This window comes from Bos indicus, chromosome 14, assembly GCF_029378745.1.
Source record: "Bos indicus isolate NIAB-ARS_2022 breed Sahiwal x Tharparkar chromosome 14, NIAB-ARS_B.indTharparkar_mat_pri_1.0, whole genome shotgun sequence".
Classification (NCBI taxonomy): domain Eukaryota; kingdom Metazoa; phylum Chordata; class Mammalia; order Artiodactyla; family Bovidae; genus Bos; species Bos indicus.
The window spans coordinates 12,480,454-12,503,414 of NC_091773.1; the positions used below are offsets into that span (position 1 = coordinate 12,480,454).

General features: G+C 46.4%; 1 non-coding gene across 45 annotated transcripts in view; it reads right to left on the reverse strand.

Moving 5' to 3' along the window:
• Nucleotides 1–22,961, reverse strand: part of LOC109568581 (uncharacterized) — a 252,126-nt gene that overhangs the window by 16,703 nt on the left and 212,462 nt on the right. For all 45 annotated transcript variants that reach the window (XR_011570534.1, XR_011570532.1, XR_011570526.1 and 42 more), the window contains 3 exons: nucleotides 15,524–15,705; nucleotides 8,269–13,327; nucleotides 7,847–7,993 (listed from right to left, as the gene is read on the reverse strand). This is a non-coding gene — a transcript (uncharacterized protein). The remainder of the gene's footprint in view (nucleotides 1–7,846; nucleotides 7,994–8,268; nucleotides 13,328–15,523; nucleotides 15,706–22,961) is intronic.

The following is a 22,961-nucleotide window of genomic DNA, read 5'->3' on the forward strand; positions in this document are numbered from 1 at the left end:
GGTTTCTCATAGGTTTCCAGATAGCAGTATGTTGCCCCACCTTTCAGCTTCCTGATGGAAACCCTCCTGCTTTGCCTGTGGATGTGCGTAACTAAGAGGAGAGACAAACAAAGCAAGAATGACTCTATTCTGATATGTACAGCCTTTTCCCATGATGCCCCTTGCCCTGCTAGGCATCACTGCACTGCAACTAGGAAGAGCAAGTCTCTGATAAGTGTTTGCTGAATGCACAAGAGAGCAGGCAGGAAGAGCAAGCTCTCCTCAAGTCCACGGGGATATTTCCCTTCCCTCCAGCAAATCTCTAAGATCTTTTCTCTTGGCCTCAGAGGTCTATTTAGAATCATGGCCTTTTTTTCTCACTTGGGCTATGTGGATGACGAGTTGGCATAAGGTCTGCCTCCTGGGGTCAGGGGCTGGCCATGTTCTCTCACCCACATGGACAGTCGGTCCCTCATTCCCCTCCCCTGAGAGCACGCAGTGTGATGACATTTGTCCATCAGTCAGACAACCGGACCTTGCACAAGAGCCGGGAACACAGGATGTTCCCTACCATCCAGGGAACACCCCCACCCCAAACCCGGAGGGTATGCCTTCAAGTGCATGGGCAACATTCCTTCAGGTCAACCATATGCTGAGCCATAAAATAAGTCTCGATACATTTTGAAGGACTAAAATCATACAGAACATCTCTGAGGACAATGGGAAAAAAATAAAAGTTAGCAAGAGTAGATGTGGAGAAAACACCCAATTGTTTGGGAGAAGTCTCTTAGTGTTCTTAGTGGACAGAGCAGGTCCTCAAGCATTTCCGCCCCAGTGTCTTTCTCCATCATGGCTATGATCCTTCTGTGGCTGTTGCAGTGAAGGTCGACTGCCAGCCAAGGACACAGCTGCACCCATCACGCCACTCATTGCCCCGTCTGTGCAGTGAGCTGGGGCACTGTGCTTATTTGGGGCCCCCTCTGAGCCCCTCAACTTTCACCAGATCCACAATGAGACAGGATACCACTATGCTGCCAAAATGGGGTCCCTCCCCACTCTCCACTCTTAGGAACCCCAAGCTTCTCAAGGGGCTAGCCAGGTATGAGGCAAGAGCTTGACCTGTCAATGGCTTCTACTCTATTTACTCAGAATGTTCTCTGGCAAATAGAATCTAATTCATTTTGTTGAGGGAGTTTAATTAACATTTCTTGAGGAAGAAGGATGCATGCAGGTTAAGAGACATATGCAGGAAGAAGTATGTAGGTCTGAGAAATCTGTTTGCAGGTCAAGAAGCAACAGTTAGAATTGGACATGGAAAAATAGACTGGTTCCAAATCAGGGAAGGAGTACGTCAAAGGTTGTATATTGTCACCCTGCTTATTTAATTTATACGCAGAATATGTCATGAGAAATGCTGGGCTGGATGAAGCACAAGCTGGAATCAAGATTGCCGGGAGAAATATCAATAACCTCAGATACGTAGATGATACCAGTCTTATGGCAGAAAGCGAAGAACTAAAGATCCTCTTGATAAAAGTGAAAGAGGAGAATGAAAAAGTTGGCTTAAAACACAACATTCAGAAAACTAAGATCATGGCATCTGGTCCCATCATTCACGGCAAATAGATGGGGAACAGTGTAAGCAGTGACAGACTTTATTTTGGGGGCTCCAAAATCACTGTAGATGGTGACTGCGGCCATGAAATTAAAAGACACTTGCTCCTTGGAACAAAAGTTATGACAAACCTAGACAGCGTATTAAAAAGCAGAGACATTACTTTGACAACAAAAGTCCGTCTAGTCAAAGCTACGGTTTTTCCAGTAGCCATGTATGAATGTGAGAGTTGGACTATAAAGAAAGCTGAGTGCAGAAGAATTGATGTTTTAGAACTGTGGTGTTGGAGAAAACTCTTTAGAATCCCTTGGACTGCAAGGGGATCCAACCAGTCCATCCTAAAGGAGATCAGTCCTGAATATTCATTAGAAGGACTGATGCTGAAGCTGAAACTCCAATACTTTGGCCACCTGATGCAAAGAGCTGACTCATTTGAAAAGACCCTGATGCTAGGAAAGATTGAGGGCAGGAGGAGAAGGGGATGACAGAGGATGAGATGATTGGATAGCATCACCGACTGGATAGACATGAGTTTGAGTATGCTCCAGGAGTTGGTGATGAACAGGGAGGCCTGGCATGCTACAGTCCATGGGGCCACAGAGTTGGTCATGACCAAACAACTGAACTAAATTGAACTGCTGAGGTTGGTACATGATAAAACCTCCTCAGAATTCATTCCATGGAAGATTTCCAGCGAGATTCCATTGAGAGAGGAGTTCAAAAAGATAAGAATAAAGTTCTGTCTTATTCTAGCTGTGAGGCTGTGAGCAAATTACTTCACCCCAGTTTCCTGTAAAACGGGGCTGGTGGTAAAAGCACCTGCTAGGCTGGTTGTGAGAACTAAGTGAGTGGGTCCATAAGGATACTTTCCCAGTTTCTCTATATAATAACAAGCAATACCAAGCCCTTACCATGCGACCTAACCAAACACACTTCATTTTCAAGACAGTCCTGAAAAGTGGATACTCAGGCTATTCCCATTTCAAAGATTTAGCAACACTAAAGCCCAGGAAGGCTAAGAAACATGCCCAAAGACACACATCATAAATCACAGAGGTAGGATTCTAATTCAGTCTAATCCCAGAGCCTCAAGAAACTTCCAGTCTAATAAAAGCCACCGACACCAGGAGGGCTGCCAAACTTGTCCCAGGGACAATGAACCCGGATCCAAGTGCAGCCAGGAATCTCCCTGCAGGAACAAGGGTTCAGTTGCCCCATTAGAGCTGGGCCTTGAAAGATGCTTTGATTTTCATAGGAAGAGGAGGAGACAAGAAAAGCCTCATAGGTGGAAATGAATTCCCTGTTTAGGTAAGGCTGTAAAGACCGCTGTGCCCACAGACCTGGGCTTCCTGGAGTCTCCTTTGAATTTATTTCCATGTCTCTGCAAACATTCTGACCAGCACAGCACTGTGGGTAAGAGCACAGGCTCTGTGTCTGATGGACTAAGTGGATGTAATGAAGCTGTGTGACTCAGAGCAAGAGACTTAACCTCTCTTGTCCTGAAGGAGGCTCACCTTTCAAATGAGGGCCAACACACTAACTCTGGGAGCTGTACTGACTCCCTCTCGGTGCCTGCTAGCACTCTGATGCTTCTTTGCATTTCTTCTCTGGTTGACATGGCTTGAGTCTCCTCCGTCTTTCTGCTCAGACCCCTTCTGCTCCTTGGCTGACAGGTCTTAAGAAATAACTACATCAAGTTCTAAAAAAGAAGAGACTCCCAAATCAAAGAGAAATGGGACTTGGTCTATTACCATTACTAGAGAAGAGTTTCCACTGAAAAGAACTTGCCTACTCACAGCCAGATTTGGGGATCTGCCTTCATCCCTCTTGCAAAATACACTTCTGCTAAATAACTGTGATGCAATGTTACCTGAATTGAAACCATTAGACAGCTGCCCAAGGAAGGCGCTTTCTGCCTGGACCGCAGGTTGTCTCCGTTAATCTTTGTTTATAGTGTACAGAATGGCATGGCTAATTAGAGACTTTCATACAAAGGTGCATTTTCTTTAAGATCTCCTCTTGGTCCTCAAAACCTCAAATTTGGCTGAGTGGGTCTTGTTCTGTGTCCAGGCTTAACTAGGTGTTTATGTTATTCACTCTTTAAATCAAAGGTCCTAATATATACATCTTTTCAAATTTCAGCATCTCCAAAAATGGTATGTGTCCTACAATCAATGGCACTTAGAAGTCTATTTGGGCTTCCCTGGTGGCTGAGTGGTAAAAAAAATCCACCTGCCGATGCAGTAGATGCAGATTCAATCCCTGGGTTAGGTAGATCCCCTGGAGAAGGAAATGGCAGCACACGCCAGTGTTCTTGCCTGGGAAAGGACCAGAGGATCCTGGTGGGCTATAGTCCACGGGGTCACAAAGAGTCAGACATGACTGAGCATGCACACACATCTCTTCTAGCACACAAATTAGTCATGAGTTGTATAACTGATAGCATCTTAGGTTTGAGGCAATAAACTATGTGCTGGGAAGCATGTGAAGTTTAAAACAAACCTTGCTTTTCCTCTAAGCAACCACCACATAAACATATTGTCACTCCTCACTTACGTATGAGCTCTGATGCCCAGAATATTTAGGAAACACTTACGACTGCCTCGTATGAGGGAGAAGAGCGTGGACTTCTAGTTCCTATCGCTGAGTGCAAACAACTACAAAGCTTAGCCTTGTAAAACGACAATCACTTTACGTTACTCATGCCTGTTTGATGGGGATCTGGGAAGGGCTAGGCTGGGTGGTTCTCACTGGGGTTTCCCATGCCCTTGTAGTCAGATATCAGGCTGTGGTCATTTGAAAGTACAGATGATCTAAACATCCAAAATGACAGCTTGCATGGCTATCAGCCAAGCCTGGGGAGCTGGCTGGGAGCTCAGCTGAGACCACAGACCAGAGCACCTCCATGCAGCTTCTTCAGCAAGGCAGTCTCTGTGAGTCCCCAGACTGAGTGTCTAAGGAAACCTGAAGACGCTGCATGACCATCGCCGCTTGAACAATCACCGAGACTCAAGTAAATGATATAAATCCCATCTTTCATGGGGAGAATGTCAAGGAATGGGGTTGTTTTGTTTTTAAACCACCACAGATGAGAATCCTGGTCTGAGTGATGCAAAGACACCATGTGTGGGACTGTTTGTCTGGTACCCAGGTTCAAAGGAAGGGAGAAAAAGAACTAAATGTGATGTGCTGCTGCTGCTGCTAAGTCGCTTCAGTCGTGTCTGACTCTGTGTGACCCCATAGATGGAAGCCAACCAGGCTCCGCCGTCCCTGGGATTCTCCAGGCAAGAACACTGGAGTGGGTTGCCACCTCCTTCTCCAATGCATTAAAGTGAAAAGTGAAAGTGAAGTCGCTCAGTCGTGTCCGACTCTTAGCGACCTTAGGTTTGAGGCAATAAAGTATGTGCTGGGAACCATGGAGTTTCCATGGAACTCCTAAGTTCCTAAGTGGAGTGGGGTGCCACTGCTTTCTGTAGATGATTTGAAAACAAATGCAGGAGGAAGCATTCAGGCACCTATATGTTCACTTTCAAAGTATTCTCTTTGGATTTTTTAAAACACTGGTCCAGTGTTGCTTTTGTTGTTCAGAATGTATCCCGAGTTTTCTGGGAAGTAGAATCAGGGCCAACTTATCAGGATCACAAGAGACATCAGGCTTAGAACTTTGTCAGACACCATTTATCGCTAACCAGACACACATTGTGTTATCTAACTTAGTATTTACTGAGCATCAGTTACACAATGTTCTGGGTTCTGTGGACACCTGAATGGACAAAACAATGCCTCTTTCCTTTCCGGGCTGATATTCTGATGGTGATGTAAAAAGTCACCAAGGGACTTCCCCAGTGGTCCAGTGGTTAAGATTTTGTTCTTCCATTTCAAGAGTGCTGGGTTCGATCCCTGTTCAGGGAACTAAGATTTTGCATGCCACTTGGAATGGCAAAAAATAAATAGTTAATTAAAAATAAATAAATAAAAAGTCACCAAATCTGTAATAATATCAGTGAGTCCTAAGAATTATGGTTAATAACAGAAAATGAGAAGTGAAGGAAGATAAGTTCCAGGGGATGGTCAGAGAAGGCCTCTGTGAGAGTTGACATCTGAGCAGACACCTGCATGAAATGAGGAAATGAGCCAGGCAGGAAATACAAGGAACAGAGTCCCAGAGAAGGGAACCATAACGTGCAAAGGCCCTGAGGCCAACCTGCACTCAGGTATGTTTGGCCTGTGGCAAGAAGGCCAGTGTGGAGAGTAAGGTCAGCAATGGGGAAAGTGGCAGAGAGGGTGTTGTGAGTCATACTAACAACCTCAGATTTCATTCTAAGTGAGATGGGATTCCATTGGAAAGTTTGAGCAGATGAGTGCCATGATTTGGTTTACCCTTTTATTATTTTTTTTTCCCTGAATGTCTGCGGCATGTGGGATCTTAGTTCCTCCAGGGAACTAGGGATCGAAACCACGGCCGCTGGAAGGTGAAGTCTTAACCATTGGACCACCGGGGAAATCTGTTTTACCCTTTTAAAAGAGTCCCCCTGACTGCTGAGGGCAAAGGCGGGGTAGGTAGAGTAGAAACAGAAAGGCCAGGTAGGACACAGGCTTCTGCAGGAATCCAAGCAGAAGCTAGTGGTGGCTTGGTCTGGACTGTCATTGGTAGAAAGTAGAGGCCTGGGATGAGTATGTAGTCTGAAGGCAGATTCCACAGGATTTGATAATGGACACACCTTCCGATTGATTCTTAGCCCTCATGAACACGCTAGGTTTCCAAAAGCACTCAGTCATTGCCCAAATTCAAATCTAATCTCTACGGAGGGTCACTATGTGGGTTGTAGAAAGTGGAAAAGACCCAGGTGAAACCTGCTCCATTCCATGCTGGCCAGGGGGCTCATCCTTCCTGGCACGGAAGGGCCTGGACCGCTGGCATCACCCTCCCTCCACATCCTTACCCTCCCAACCACTGGCAAGAAAGATGCGAGGAGATGCAAAAAAATAAGCCACTGGCTGGAAAGACCCTTTCAAAAACAAGTTCAAAAATGTCTAGAATCTTCTAAAAGGGCCGCCAGGGGAGACCCACACCCATTTGCATGGGCAAGTCTGGGTATTTTGGTCTTTCACTTCATGACACGACTTGATAGTCACAGCCCCTCCTTCTTTACCAGTCAGTGTTCTCCGAGGAGCATTTTCTGTCAAAAAGAAACCACTACTGTTGCTGGTTTGAGGCTGACTTTAGGGGCATTTTCATGCTCCATGGGTTTCAGTGGCAACATGGTCAATATTCTTCTTAAATAGCACAAGAGGCCTGATGGTCAGATCAAGACTTTGATAGTGGTTAATTTTTCTCTCAATTTTTCTTTTCTTGACAAACAAGTGTATAGCCACTTACTATGTGTCAGGCAATGTTCTAACCATTTTATAAAACATTTAGTCATTTAATGCTCCTAATAACAGTACAAGGCATGCACTGGTATTGTCCTTTATACAAAACTCACATACTTTTAGTGAGGATTTTATAGACAAGGACATCAAGTCACAGAGAAGCTGGGTGACTTGCCGGGTCATGCAGCTTGTTAGTGGCAGAGCTTAGATCAAAACTCAGAAACTCTGGCTCTGGTATTTGGGTTTTTGAGCACCACATGAAACTCCCTAACCCTGTGCTCTGGTGGAAGTCTATATATCCATTAGAAATGCTTTCAGCTGCAAATAAAAGACAACTCTGCTTAGAGTGGCGTGTGTGTGTGTGTGCCCATGCGACGTGTGCTTAGTCGCTCAGTTGTGTCTAACTCTTTGCAAGCCCCTAGACTGTAGCTTGCCAGGCTCCTTTGTTCGTGTGATTCTCCAGGCAAGAGTACTGGGATAGGTAGCCATTCCTTTCTCCAGGGGATTTTCTTGACCTAGGGACAGAACGCAGGTCTCCTGCATTGCAGGAGGATTCTTCACTGTCTGAGCCACCAGAGAAGCCCTTAGAGTGGCATAAACCAGTAAGAATCATTTTAATATGTCTGAATGTAGTCTTCTGTCTTAGGCTGGTGGAACCACTTAACTAGGCAATAAAAGATCCAGACTCTTTCTTTTCTGCTCCCCCGTTTGTCTGTTGGCTTGTCACCTCATGGTTGCAAGATGGCTGCTGCACCTCCAGCTATTATGTCCAAGATCCACTCAGAAAAAAAGATAAGAATGACCCCTCCCAGTTGGGGGGAGGTATGTGTGTGCTTCATCTCCTTAGCATGCTTCCCCTAACAAAACTAGATAACATACCTGCTGTTACCATATATATCTGGTTTAAACCAATCTTGATTCATCTCATGAGGCTGGGATTGGGGCTTTTCTTCCTTGAGATCTGGAGCCTCCTTCTGAGGAGACCTGAGCCTATAAAGTTTCTGTGCAGTGCAGAGGCAATGGTTACTGAGGAGAAAGCAGAAAGCATTTGCCACAGGTAATTATTAATATTCCCATTTTACAGATGGAGATTCATTGCAGTTAGAAATCACAAGGTCAAGGGCACATAGCTGGCAAAATGATTAGCCCCAGAATACTAATCCAGTTCCATCTGACTCTACATCTCATGTTCTCAAGTTGCGGCTCAGTGGACTCAAGACTGGATGGACATTTGGCTTTCCACTAAGAGTTGTGGAGCCTTGAGCAAGCTATTCAACCTCCTTGAGGCTCAATTTTCTTACCTCTAAATTGTTGTTCGTTAAGGAACTCCCCAGTGGCTCAGCAGAAAGAATCCACCTGCAGTGCAAGAGCTTCAGGAGATGTGGGTTTGATCCTTGGGTTGGGAAGATCTCCTGGAGGAGGGCATGGCAACCCACTGTAGTGGTTTATTAATCACATTTCAATAGTTCACTTCAGTTCAGTCACTTAGTCGTGTCTGACTCTGCAACCCCATGGACTACAGCATTCCAATAAATTGTCACTAATTTAATTGTGTCTAACCAGAGAGTAGCTGTGATGCTGAAATGAAATAATACATGTAAACAGCCTGAAAACATGTAAGCAATCAAGAATTCTTGACTTTTTTTTTATTGTTGTCATTATTATTACTGTTATTGCTACCTTTGCTTGCTATGAGACTTTGTAGGCACAAAGTACTCTATCTACTTGAACACATCACTTCAGGTGTCTCTGGGAGACATGGTAGTGGGTGGGATTGCAAGTGAGGAGATGGTGTTTATTACGACCGTAAGTATGGATGTCTGAGTCCTGAAGCTCGATTTGCTTGAATTTAGTGATCCAGAGGGGCTTCCCAGGTGGCGCTAGTGGTAAAGAACCTGCCTGCCAATTCAGGAGACTTTAGAGATGAGGGTTCGATCCTAGGTCAGGAAGATCCCCTGGAGGAGGGCATGGCAACCCATTCCAGTATTCTTGTCTGGAGAATCCCATGGACAGAGGAACCTGGTGGGCTACAGTCCATAGTGTCGCAAGGAGTTGGACACGACTGAAGCAACTTAGCACACACAATGATCGAGAGTCTGGTCACTCAGAATGTTGGTCCAAAAATTGACAAAGCATGAGTTAACTCTTAGCATAGTTTCTGCCGTGAGTAAAATGATGTTTGGCCAGAAGCACTTTGCTTTCCTTTTTTGGATCTCCATGTTTTTATTTGCGCCGTGAGGTGGTTTTGTGATGTGTAATGAACATTAATTGAACACCTATTGCATACACTATGCCATGGAGGCCTTGGAGGTGACACCAGAGGCAGATTTTGCTCTCAGGAAGCTAAGAGGTTTAAAGACCTTCAAAACTCTTTTCAGTAATAAATCCTGATAACATTAATCAGAAGGTGAAACTAATAACTTCCAACCCAGAGGTTATTTTGATGATTAACTGTGTTAGTGGTATTATAACTAAAATCGCTTAATAAACGTTCAAAATATAAAGCTTTGACAATTTCTTACAAAGCAAAAATAGCCTTACCATGTGATCCAGCAATCTTGCTTCACGAGATTTACCCAAATGAGTTAAAAATGTATGTCCACTCAAAAACGTGCACACAAATGTTTATACTAGCTTTATTTAAAATTGTCCAAACTTGGAAACAACGAAGATGTCCTTCAGTAGGAGAACTGATAATTAAACTACACTACAGCCATACAATAGGAATTATTCAGTACTAAAAAGAAATGAGCTATCAAGCCACGAAAAGACACGAAGGAGTTTCAAACCCATATTACTAAGTGAAAGAAGTCAAACAAAAGAGGCTGCATGCTGTATAATTCTAACTAAGTGATGTTCTGGATAAAGCAAAACTATGAAGAAAGTAAAAGATCAGTGGTAGCCATGGGTTTGGGAGGATGGGGAGAGAGATTAATAGGTGAAGTACAGGGCATTTTTAGAGGAGTGAAAATATTCTATGTGAAACTGTAATGGCAGATACATAAAATTATGCATTTGTCAAAAACGCAGAACTGTGCAATATAAAGAGTGAACCCTATACGTAAACCATAGTCTTTAGTCCATCGTCATATATCAATATTGGTTCATAAATTACAACAAATGTGCCATACTAATACAAAATGTTAAGAATATGCGGAATTGCGGGAGGGCTAGTAAATGGGAGCTCTCTGTAGCTTCTTGTAAACCTAAAATTTCTCTCTAACAGTCTATGTTTTTTTAATATAGATAAAGATAGATTTTGACAACATTTGTATCTTTTGATTCAGTGATTTTACTTCTGAGAGTCTCTTGAAATGTAGGGCCTAGCAGAAGGAAAACTTCACTCACAGAGGGGAAAATGGAAGCCATCTATAGTTACCAATAACCAAGTGGACAAACGCAAATTAGAAAGTCGTAGCAGAAAAGATTCTGAAATAACATGAACAATGCTTGCAGCAAAAGGCAAGTGGAAAAAAAAAAAAAAAAGGAATGCTCCTAAAGATTACCACTATGGAAAAACTTGGCGTAAAACACCACCGATGCCTTTTAGTACACTGATAATGATAATTGCTACTGTGCTGCCAAAGATCATGATGGCACAGTTAGCTTTTCTAGTCTGTGCCCAATTTCTTAAGAGATTTTGATATCACCTTCTTTAAAAAAAGGTCTATGAATCTTTTAACTAGGAAAAGCTAAGACAAAAACAGGTGGCAATGCCAGACACCTATTAACAATAGCACCGTCTCCACCTCCATTGCCATTTCTTAGGCCTTTACTGCCTCTGGAAGCCACTGTTCTCGGTGCTCTGATACGCTGTAACTCATCTGGAGAACTCACTGAAAGTCACAGAGCTGCAAGGGCAGGTTGTGTACATGGAACCAAATCAACTGCCATCTGAAGCTCAGGCTTAGTCAAAAGACACAATTGAGAACAAGAATCAGTAGTTAGCCTAGGCATACAAAGATAGATGGGAAACAGAAATTCAGAGACCAAGAGAGGCGGTGAAGAATTTACTCACTCACCCAACTCAGCAAGCCTTTATTTACTGGGGATGTACTTATGAATAAAATGAAACCTCTGACCTTTGAGAACTCCTCATCTAGTCACCACAGAATCCTATATTCTGGGGAGTAGAAAAACAGGTTATCTGGGCAAAAAAAGGCAGGACAAGGAGGCATAAATTGGAACTCATTCTAGCAGTCCTGGGCCTGTGGTCACCTTGAGTTTCCCCGCTGTCCAACGAATTGCAGATCTTGGAAGGCAGAAAGAATCCCCACAAACCACAAGATAATAACTGCCCCCCCACTACACCCCCATGCGACTTCACTGAAGCTGAATTTGAGGGTCAGGAAATTCATTTCTGGTTCTATACCTCCCACCCAGACCCCACACAACATCAAGCATTTCAGATTGAGGATATTTGAATCATATGTCAGGCTGACTCATGTCTTCAAGTTTCCAGGTTGTGAATTTATAACACTATCGATAGATTAAAGGAGGATCAAATTAGGGAGAGACACTATAACTTGCTCTGAGTTTCTCTGCAACAAAGTAGATTCGCTCCTATTTCATCAAAACAGGGTGGTGGGGTGTGGAGGCAGTTTGGGAGTACGGCGTGGTGGGCAGCTGTTGAAAAATTTGCAGTGTGCTTTGGTAAATGGAAATAATCCATAATTCTTTTCTTCTTCTTTTTTTTTAAACTGATTTTAAGTTATGTACCAAGTTAATGATTTTCTTTCCATTCACTGTGCTCTTCCTTTTATTTTGGTTCATGTGGAAAATGTTTATAGTAGGCTTTTGGAAGCTTGGTGACAAATTCAGAGTCTATAAAGTCCACGCTCTTCCATTTAAAAAAGGGAAAAGGGAAGGAAGGTAGTGAGGGTTGAGCACCTGAGTCAAGTCTTCTCAGAGAAAACCCAGCAGGGCAGGAAGCAAAGGTGTGCAGGTAGGAGAAGAGCATCAGACTGGACTCTCTCCCGACAGACCTGCTCAATCAGGGAGTGCTTGGCCCAAGGGGTGTTCAGAAACAGAAAGCTCACAGAAGGGGTGCAAAACTATGCTGGGAACAAGAAAACCAACCTACCAGAGACCTTGTGGGCTCAGCTCCCACGCAGCTTTCACACCCATTCACCCGACCTTTCACCTGCAGAAGCCCTGTTCTCTCCAGACCAACGTGTAATGCCAACACAAGCGGCCAGAGCTCTGGCCCACGTGAGAAACCTTACTGGGACCCCCAGGGTAGCATGGCTGAGGGTGATTCAGCCCCTGTGACTGCTGTGGCATCTCCAAGTAGGGGAATACACACTATCAACCTAGCCTCAGGGCTCGGGAGGGGAAACTACTGATGAATCATGGCAGCTCAGAAGCTTCTCGGGGCCTCCCTGGGAACCCACTGAAAGATGGTGTGTGTTACCAGAGGCCTGGGCAGCTGCACGATTCTCATGTGAAATGAGACCACTGCATGAGTTTTGGTGGTCTCTTAGGATGTCTCATCAGTTCGCGAGATGATCTATCCGCAGGTGACAGGGCTCAGAAATGTCAGGTGAAACCACACATCAAGGTGTGGTTTTCGGCTTTTTGTCAAGTGGATACCTGGCTAACTGGAACTCATACTCTAAACAGATGGAAACTCAGAAAGGTGAGGGACTTGTCCAAGGACACACAGCTGTAACTCAGACAAACCTGGAGGTGGAACTCAGGGGTCCAGAGTCCCCTTCCCCAGCACCACCCTGCCTTGTTCAGAAGGAAAAGACCGCACAAAGCAAAGGGAACAAATACATACATTTTAATTGGATAATAAAGTAAAAAGAAAGAAGAGGAAGACCCAAAGGAGATACATGCCTGGACAATCATAGACTGTGACATTTAAGAGCTCTGGGACAAATCTCTATTTTAAAATTGTATAATATCTTTAAATTAAAATAAAATATATTTAGTTAATTAAAACAGACATTTAAGTATAGTTTTAAATATCCCCTTTCCTACTCTGACACAAAACAGCATGTAAGCTAATATATTCTTTATGTCAATCTGGTGGTACTATCTAAACCCTGTTATTCAGACTCTAAGAGCTGAAGGACGCTCACTGAACCCACTATACAGATGAGAAAAGTAAGGTACAGCGAGAGGAAATGACCTGCCCAAGGAAACTCAAGCAGCTCCAGGCAGAGGTGACACGGGCTCTAACATCGCCCCCTATCCAGTCCTGTGGAACTCTGAGGGCCAAATGCACTTCCCCAGCTTCTTACGGACACAGATGTTCAGTTTCCTCTGGCACTCCTTAGCATCTCACGTGATTCTGTCCAAAGGTCTGGCGTAATCTCGGAGGCAGGTGGCTGATTCTCTTGAAATGTATTGTAGCTACCAAGAGACAGGAGTGAACATGGTTAGTCCGTCAATGTGTACAGGAGAAGGGACCCTCAACAGCAATGAGCATGAAAGCAGATAATGAGTGTATTCTCTTGGTCCAAATAAAAGGTAGTATATCCACACAAATGTAATAAAACTACAGAGCAAGTGCCAAGAATAAGGTAGCTGACATGGACAGCACTCCTTGATACATGGCTGCATAGGAGAAAGCAAGCTGAGAAAAAAATCTATTTATTAAAAACAGGACTCTGTGTGTTTGTGTGTGTGTGTGTGTGTGTGTGTGTGTGTGTGCATGCGTGTGTAAATGCACTGGAAAGCTCTGCAAGGATGTGTGCCAAACTGATAACCTAAGCAGAAAGGACGCAGAAACAAGAATTGGGGGCTGTGATCAAGAAAAAACATTAGCCTTATCTGGACAGCCTTTTTTCCCCAAGCTAAAAAACATTCAGTTACTATTTATGTAATAAGTGATTGATTGGGGGAAAAAAGAGAGAGAGAGAAAAATGGAAATAGATTAGTATTCATTCATCTGTCATCTGTTCGGGCTTCCCCAGTGGCTCAGCAGTAAAGAATCTGCCTGCCAGTGTAGAAGCTGCAGGAAACCTGGGTTCCATCCCTGGATTAGTAAGATCCCCTGGAGGAGGGCATGGCAACCCACTCCAGTATTCTTGCCTGGAGAATGCCATGGACAGGGGATCCTGGCAGACTACAGTCCACAGGGTCAAAGAGTTGGACGCAACTGAAGGGAATCAGCACATCATCTGTTCACTCAGTTCTCTCAACGGCAACTTTGTGCCAGGAACAGAACAAAATGAAAAACACAGCCCCTGCCCCCGAGGCGCTTCTACTGTAACGGGTAAAGGGGGAGGTCTGCCTGTGTGGCATACATGTTCAGGAATGTTCTATGTGCTCTGGTGAAAGAAGGAAAGAGAGCAGAGTGGGAAAATAAAGTGATTTCCATGTTTCAAGGCAGATCCAGCGGCTGAAGCGAAGTCCTCAAGTGAATTTTGCCAAGACCTGCCATCTTAAAGCTAAACAATCAGGACAACACGTTGCAAATGGACAAAGTTTTGGTAATTTTAAAAGAATCTCAGCTGTCTTTTTCACTTTTTGGCCACACCCCATGGGATGTGGGATCTTAGTCCCTAACCAGGGACCGAACCTTCATCCGCTGCACTGGAAGGCAGAGTCCTAATCACTGGATCACTGGGGAAGTCCCTCAACTGAATTCACAAAGGAATATGACAGCACCAAGGAGAGTTTGCAGTTACCCCCTAATTTAACCTTCATGGAGGAAGATGGCTTGGAAGCCTTTTACAGGCACTGAGTCTTTGGCTGTCTTTATCAGTACATATGGTTTACTCTGCTCGGGTAGAGCATTGCTTCGCTCTCCCATTCGCCAGAATTGCTGTTTTGATTTGAAACTCCAAAAATAACTCATGAGAAGCCTGCTGTGTGAGAGGAAGATGGTGGCACATAGCTCCAGGGAGGAAAAGAGAAAGCGTTTGATCTGAATCACCTAAGAGCTGAAATTGAGTGCAAATATCTCCCGTAGCAACTGCTATATAATTAGTCACCCTTATCCTTTCAAAACCAAGGCGGTTCAACAAGGAAGTTTAATTGGAAAGAAAATTTCTGGACCAACTATTCTGTCCAAACTGCATTAAATGAGGATAGTTCAGCAGTGACCATGGGCTTCCCAAGTGGTTCAGATGATAAAGAATCCATCTGCCAATGCAGGAGACAGGGGTTCAATCGCTGGGTCGGGAAGATCCCCTGGAGAAGGAAATGGCAATTCACTCCAGTATTCTTGCCTGGAGAATCCCATGGACTGAGCTTTGTGGGCTATAGTCCATGGGGTCACAAAGAGTCAGACACAACTGAGTGACTAAGCAGGCATGCACAGCAAGGACCACATGACCAGTAAAAGCTATTGGGTGTTTTGGAAGAGAGGATGAGAGGGAAGGTGTCCTCTCCAATGTGAGTTAAATGTGGTAATATTCTAGGTTCCTTTTTCCAGTTTCATGTGTCTTCTAGCCACCAGGCAAAAGGACTCACTTCTCTCTGGGTCAGTGTTACTGTGGGGACCACCCACCACATGAAATGTCTGCTAGTCTCCTGGAAAGAAGCAGCCAGAATCAAAATCTCGGAGATAAAGAAGGGGAGAGAAAAGAAACTGACACTCACCATCCGAATCTGTTCATTAAGTGCAGAGTGTCCCATTCTAGGAGGACCACATTCATCTATGGGCTCATGGGGGGCTGCAATGACTGGGAACGACCTTCACCCTTGAACTTTTGTCTTTGTCACTTACTAGCTGTGTGACCTCTGCCAAGTTGTTTAACATCTCTGAGGAGCAGTTTTCTCATCTAAAAAGTTAAAAAAAGAAAAAGAAAGCAAAAAAGGATTATGCTGGTGCACCTCACTGGATGGTGAGGAAGACAGACTGTTGTCAATGTACATTAAACTGCTGACGGGTGATGGAGCCGGAATCCGTGTGTAAGTGACCTAGCGCTCCATAGATGGGGAGTGTGTGTCGAGGAGAAAGGCGAGAAGGAGCATCGGGTGTTTCCTCGCTACTCAGAATGGGTCAGCCGTGGTCCAGTAGCATCACCATCACTTGGGAGTTCATCATTGGTGCAGAATATCAGCTCCACTTGGCTTAAGTGACACAGCATCTGCATTTAACAAGGGCTCCTAGAAGTTTATGCATGGCTCACATTCGAGAAACAATAGCCCCAGCCACCTCTCAGGTGTGTGATTCTGCACTCGGTGCCCTGAGTCAAGACAAAGTGTCCTTTAAGGGGGAGAAGTGGGCTCCCCAGAGGACCACCTGTGGTGGGAACCACTTCTGGATCCTGTCCTGGATTGCCGTCCAGTCTTCCTGCTTCCTGTCAGCAGGGGGGAAATCGGGGCAGATCCCAGGCCCTCCTGAAACCAGGGCATTCTCCATCAGCCTGGCTGGGCCACTCCGGGGTCCAGAGCCATGTCATCACAAATGTCCCTGAGTCATCACACACGCCTGGAAATAGACCTTGAGCATGGAAAAGAAGATGAAAACAGCTGGTAACAAGCAAATGGGAGTGGAGGCCTTGGGAGGGTGGAATGAACCACAGATCACGGGGCCTCTGCTGTAAGACACGGCCACATCCAGTCAAGAAAGAAACACTATACATACTCGGATCGTGCTTGTATGTGCACAAACCATCTCCAGAATGACAAACGGGAATCTTCTGAGAGTGACTGCCTTCCGGGAGGAAGATTTGTTACCTGGAGAAGTGGAACCTGCGGTGGACACTTTACTTTTACTGCATGTCCTTCTGGACCATCTGAATTTTCATTGGTGTGAATGTATTCCAAGGAGGGGAGGGAAGGGAAGAGAGAAGGGAAAAAAAGGAAAGGAAAGGGAGGAAGGGACATTCAATTTAAAAGAAAATAACTGAAAATAATAGATAACTGAGTCACTTGTTGTGTAGGGTTAAGTTTAAAAGTCCTCTCAGGTTGTTTTTTTTGCTTAAAGTCACATCACTTAGCCTGTAATCCTTCGTTGAGGCTGAGCACTTGGTCCCAGCATACCTGTGTCTGAAAATGCTCAGAAATCTGGAGAAATTCAAGCAGGGAATGTCCCACGTGGCAGAGCACTACCTTGTTTATTTGTCCCCAAGCTCACAGATACACCCTCCTCTCTAGAGACACCCTCTTCTCTAAAAATGCCAGAGGGTCCTGACTCCAGCCCACTTGGCTCAGTGAGGCAAGGTAAGATCTCTCCCAGAAGATGTGTAAGTCCTGGTTTCCAGAGATCTCCAGGGACTCAAGTGGAGTCCGGGGATACAGCGCTTATACTTTGTGTGAATGTGTGAGTGTGAACTGAGCTAAGAAACAAAATGTAAGGTAACGTGGAACATCCTAATTGCAGAATAAGCAGTACTGGCCGTGCTCAGCTTAAAAGGTGCTTCGTAAATCCTTACTGGGAGGAACAATAGAAACCTGAAGCTAAAGATGAGGACTGAGGCCCAGTGAGGTCAGTGGCGAGATCGGGAATTAAATGCTGTACTTTTGCTGTCCCCGGGCACACCCTTTCTTCCATGTTCCAGTGTCCCAGCCACCTTCACAAAAGACCCACACATTGCCTGGTGCTGGACACATGACACTCTGTCTTTATGGTTGGTGGCTGGAAGTAATTTCTTCATAAAAAGTATCACTGAGTCTTCAGCTGAGCACTTATTCTGTTGATAAGAACAGCAAGGATGGCGTTGCTCCTTGAGGCACGTGGCTACTACTGATGATGTCTAGCTGATTGGATGAGAGGCCAGCTCTCACATCACGAACTCTTGGGTTGCGTCCCTGGTACTTGCAGCTGTCAACGTTTGGTAAGTGGATCTCTTGAGCCTCTGGTTTCTTCATTTTTTAAAAACGGCAACAACAACAACTATTTATCAAGTGTGAACGATGTGCGTACTCTGAGCCAGCGTTATTCTAAGCACTTTACCAGCTCACTGAGTGCTCGTAACCGTCCATTATTGTTCTTGGCGTACACAGGAGAAAGCTGAGGCCCAGAAAGGTTAAGTCATCTGCCCAAGCTCACACAGCTATTAAGCGTCAGTCCTGGAGTTCCATGGGCGGTCTGATGGGAGCCTGTGCTTCAACCGTCACACGCAAATGCTCTCACGAGGTTGTCAGAGGTTGTGTTATGAGATCATAAAAAATAACATGCTTACTGGGCTGCCTGGCCCAGAGTAAGGGCTCAGTAGGTTACAGAAGTTAATGATTAGAAGTTAATGTCTTTGGTTAGGCAAAAACACAGGATTACTACAGCAGGCACATGGTTGATGGCGGCGGGGGGTGGGAAGGGGAAGCTGCTGCCTGCTGTGGTACTATTCCTGGACAGGTGTCCTCCCCACCTGTCCCCAGCTGGCATTCTGCCTTGGAGTCTAGGCACAGGCAGGAACAGGGGCGCCGTGCCCGTGAATCTCTGTGCTGAACTCTCTCGTGGGGAGCTCACATGGAAATCTACGTAGGGGCAGCCTCAGGACGGTGGGGAGGGGACCGGGTCTGCGATTCACCTGGTGGGAAGAACCATCAGATTCCAGAACCAACAGTTCTAACCCCCAAGGCAACAGACATGTGCTTCTGAGATTCTCCACAAATGGTTCATCACACAGATTTGGGGGGGGCGGGGAAGATCCCTCAAACGGAAGAGGCAAAGTGATCTCAAAAAACTGGTGCAATTAGAGCCCTGGCGTGGCAACCTCTATGGACAGCGGGGTGATTGTCCGCTGCTCTCTCCATCCTCGGGCGGACACGCTCCGTTCTGTTCGGGTCCTGGGCAGGCAGCAACACCCACGGAAAGGGCCATCCTCTAATCTCTGTCAGAGGCTGGCTTAGGAGGACAAACTGGCCCCAGCTGGCCAATAAGACACAAGGGGAAGTAGACTAGGGATTTCTGGGGAATTCTTCTTCCTAACAGAAAACAGATAGTTTGCCCTAAGAAGACCCCCCTCATCCTGCCTGCCATGCTTCCTGCTCTGGATGCTGTCATGACCAGGTGCCGACTGCAGCAGAAAAGGGCGGCTCAGAGAAGCGAACCCAGTACCCTGATGAGCTGAGCTATCAAATGCCTCTTTTTGACACACCTGACCACACACCAGGTGCTGGGGCAGGCGGGAGCGGGAGTCAGGGGGATGAGGGAAACATGGGGAAACAGAAACCCCTGAGCACCAGCAGTGGAAGCACAAACAGGTAGTCATTCTGGAAAACAATCTGGCGGTGCTTGTGAAATGAAATGAGCAGCACAGTGACTCACCCCCACCCCACCCGCCCCCAGCCCTGGGTCCGTATCAGAGAGATTCTCCCACAGGCCATGCGGGCACAGAACTTGGCTGGGCTTCTCCCTGAAGTGTGTCAGCAGGGATGAAGGAAGTAAATAAGGCAGGGCCTGCAGTCAGGGGAGGGTGGACACTGCCCCTCACATGAGCTCAGCACGCACAGGCCAGCAGGAGTGGAGCTAAAAAAAGAAGACGGCTCTGAGTAAAAAGGAAAACAGAGGGAGACCTATAACAGAATCCTGTTTGTCAAAATGAGAAACAGATACCTGATCAGAACAGAACACGGCAAACACACTGGCAGGAGTGGGAGTCTGAGAATCTCCTAGAGAAGAGCTGCTCTATCTATATAACTTCCCCAATCACAGGAAAGACACGATGCTGTATGTGACTGCCACATCTCAGACTGCCGTTGCTGCCCTTAAGGTGGTCCCCTCTTCTCCACCGTGATCCCTCAGACTTCTGGGAAAGATCTGGTGGCCCAGAAATACCATGTATACCCCCCCAGCACCATTTTGTTTCCAGTTTTGCCCCTAAGTGTGTCTGGCTGTACAAAATCCCTTCCTGCACACCACCGCCTTCTCTCCTCCTGGAACATGTCTTTGAAATACATTCCCCAAACTGGGACACAAGGTCGAAGTGATGCTTTGATAACTCCTGGCAACTGGTTTTCCCCAAAGAACAATATAAGCTGCCACAAACCACGGAAGCACATGCCAGTTTCCCCCAAAATTCTTAGAATAAATTTCAAATCCTGTTAGTCTAACTCTTGGTGACTTGCTTTTGAACTGTGGTGTTGGAGAAGACTCTTGAGAGTCCCTTGGACTGCAAGGAGATCCAACCAGCCAATCCTAAAGGAAATCAGTCCTGAATATTCATTAGAAGGACTGATGCTGAAGCTGAAACTCCAATACTTTGGCCACTTGGTGCGAAGAACTAACTCATTTGAAAAGACCCTGATGCTGGGAAAGATTGAAGGCGGGAGGAGAAGGGGATGACAGAGGATGAGATGGCTGGATGGCATCACTGACTCAATGGACATGAGTTTGAGTAAGCTCCAGGAGTTGGTGATGGACAGGGAAGCCTGGCATGCTGCAGTCCATGGGGTCACAAAGAGTCGGACACAACTGAGCAACTGAACTAACTGACTGACTGGTGACTTACAGGTGGTGGGTCGCCACAGTCACACTGTTCTGGTGAGCCTTACTTTCCCTCCCAGCTTCACTGATGCTCTGTATTTCCTTTTATGAGATCTGTCTGCCTTAGGAGATCTGTCTCCACATAAAGGGACCGCCCTCACTCAGGTGGGTTGAGGGGATGGTGTGAAAGTTGGGGCAGAGGAGCGGCAGCCCAAGGTCACCCAGGAAAGAAGGAAAAACAGAGGGATACAAATGGAAACATTTGCATGAAAAACTGCACTTTAAAAAGCCCTACATCTGGGATTTCCATGGCAGTCCAGTGGCTGAGACTTCACCCTCCAAGGCATGGGAGGGTGTGTGGGTCACTTAACTCCCTGGTCAGGGAGTTAAGATCCCACATGCATCCTGGCTAAAAAACCACCCTCCCCAAAAAAATAAGCAATACTGTGGCAAATTCAACAAAGATTTTAAAAATGGTCCACATTTTAAAAAATCTTAAAAAGTAAAAGTCCTACAACCACTGAGAATGTGACTCCATCATAAAATGTCTGCACACACTGGAGGGGTGGAGGGAACTTGAGGAGTGACCGTAAGAGCTGGAGTGCTATGCACTCTGGCTCTGGGGTTCTGGGCATTCTTTAGAATTTTTTTAGCCTCCCTGGTGGCTCCTGCTCACCCCTGACTCCATCTCCCCAGCACGCAGGCTTCTTTGCAGACTGGGAAGTCCGTGGAGCACTCCTCTGCCCTCGAATCAGGCTAATTCCCACACTTCCTTCCTGGCCCAGCTTCATCATCAGTTCCCCTGGGAAGAATCCCCTTGCCTCTGAGAGCTGATTCGATGCCTGTTCCCACCCTGCCCAGACAGCCTGTGCTTCTCTGGTCCCAGGGTCTGTAACAGAGATGGCTTGAGCTGGACTGCTTCAACAATGACCTTTCGGTTAGAAGCTCAGCATTTCAGGGAGTGGACAGAAACATTTGGACTGTGCCAGCCACGGCAGGAGAGTCTGGTCTGGGAGAGGGGAGAGCGAGGACAGAGGGAGAGGTCCTTAGATGGTCTTGCTCTGGCTTCTCCCCTTCTACTCCCGACCCCTGCACCACCAATCCAATTCTTCAAGCACTTATTTCTCAAGTGCTTGTTACTGCCAAGACACTGGGGTGAGGAACTGCAACACCAAGGCCATTCTTTGACTGTTGAACGTAGGTAGGGAGTCAAAGCTTTGACATGAGGAATTTCAGATAACCATGGGGGAAGGGAGTGAGAGATAATAAGACAAGACAGTGGAAGATGGATGGTGTGTGGGTACCATATGGTTTGGGTGCAAGAAAGCAGGTCCCTGTGGGCTGCAAAGGGAAGTCCTCTGAGAACCCAGATGGGAAGGAGGGTCACAGGGTAGGGGAGTGGGGGAGGAGCTGGATGGGGGAGGGGCGCTGCATATTAGGGGTCGGTGAAGAGCCAGTGGAGGCTGGAACAGAAAGAAAAGGTCAGGGAGTCCTGGGAGGGTGTGTTGGGGCCAGAATTTTGAGGACCTTGAAAGCCAGGCAGAGGAACCAGTTCTGGGAAAGAGCGGGTGAGGACCATGGATCGCCGTGTAGCTGATGAGAAAAGTTTTGGGGGGACGGGCCTGGGGTAGCCCTCAGGGAGGACAAGGGAAAGAACCCAGTTATTTAGAGTAACCCCCACAGAAGTCACAGCAGGGACTGAGACACAGGGGACCCGACCTTCCCTTCCCATCTGCCAGCATGGCCGCCGTCACCCTCCCGCACACTGTCGCTGTGACCCCAGGTGGGACCACAGAATTTTCTGCCGATTGAGGCTCCTGGCAGCCCCCTACCGATCCATCCAGGGCGACAGGAGCTGCCAGGCAGAGATCTGACCTGTCACCCCCTTCTCATTAGCTTCTTTTATTATCTTCCTAAAAGAAAATGTCTTGCTGAAATGTTTGGCGCATATGTGGATCCGTCACCTTGCTAACTGCCTGTCTCTCCAACTAGGATCGAAGCCCCACATCTGCCTTGTTCAGAGTGCCGGCACCGGGCAGGGTGCTCAGCAGGTTATCTGGGGAATGAATGGATGAAAGAATGAATAGAAGTCCCCCGAGGGCTGGGGCTGAGTCAGGTTTATACAGCTGCTCCCGCTGCATAGGATACCCAGCATAGAGTCGCTCATGGGGGTTAAGGGAAGTCTGCCAGCTCTTCCTCATGCCTCAGCTTCAGGGAGTGATGAAGCCCTTCTTCCTCTGTGGGGATTATGCTGAAGACTGGCCTTACCATGTGTAATGTCTCTTGTTAGCAGTTTCAGCCTTGAGACTCTCGCTCCCTTCCTCCCCTCCCTTCAGGGCTCGGGACTGGGCATCAGACTGGCCTGAGGACAAGAACGAAGGGAAGAGAGGCCACAGTGAAAGAGACAGGAGGAAGAGACCCCCAGGAGATGTCACAAGTTCATGCACACTTGTACACACGCATGTGAGTTGTGAAGGCTGGCTCTGGTTTGGATAATTCAAGAAACTTGCTATGTGACCATGGCTGCGTCATTCTTCTCCTAGGCTTCAGTCTCCCTGGTGATAAAACCTGACCAGTGAAGACGAACATTTCTAAGGGTCCTTCAAGAATAAAAATGCTAGGAATAAGAAATCACCTAGGGTTACACTTTGGAGAGCGATGTCG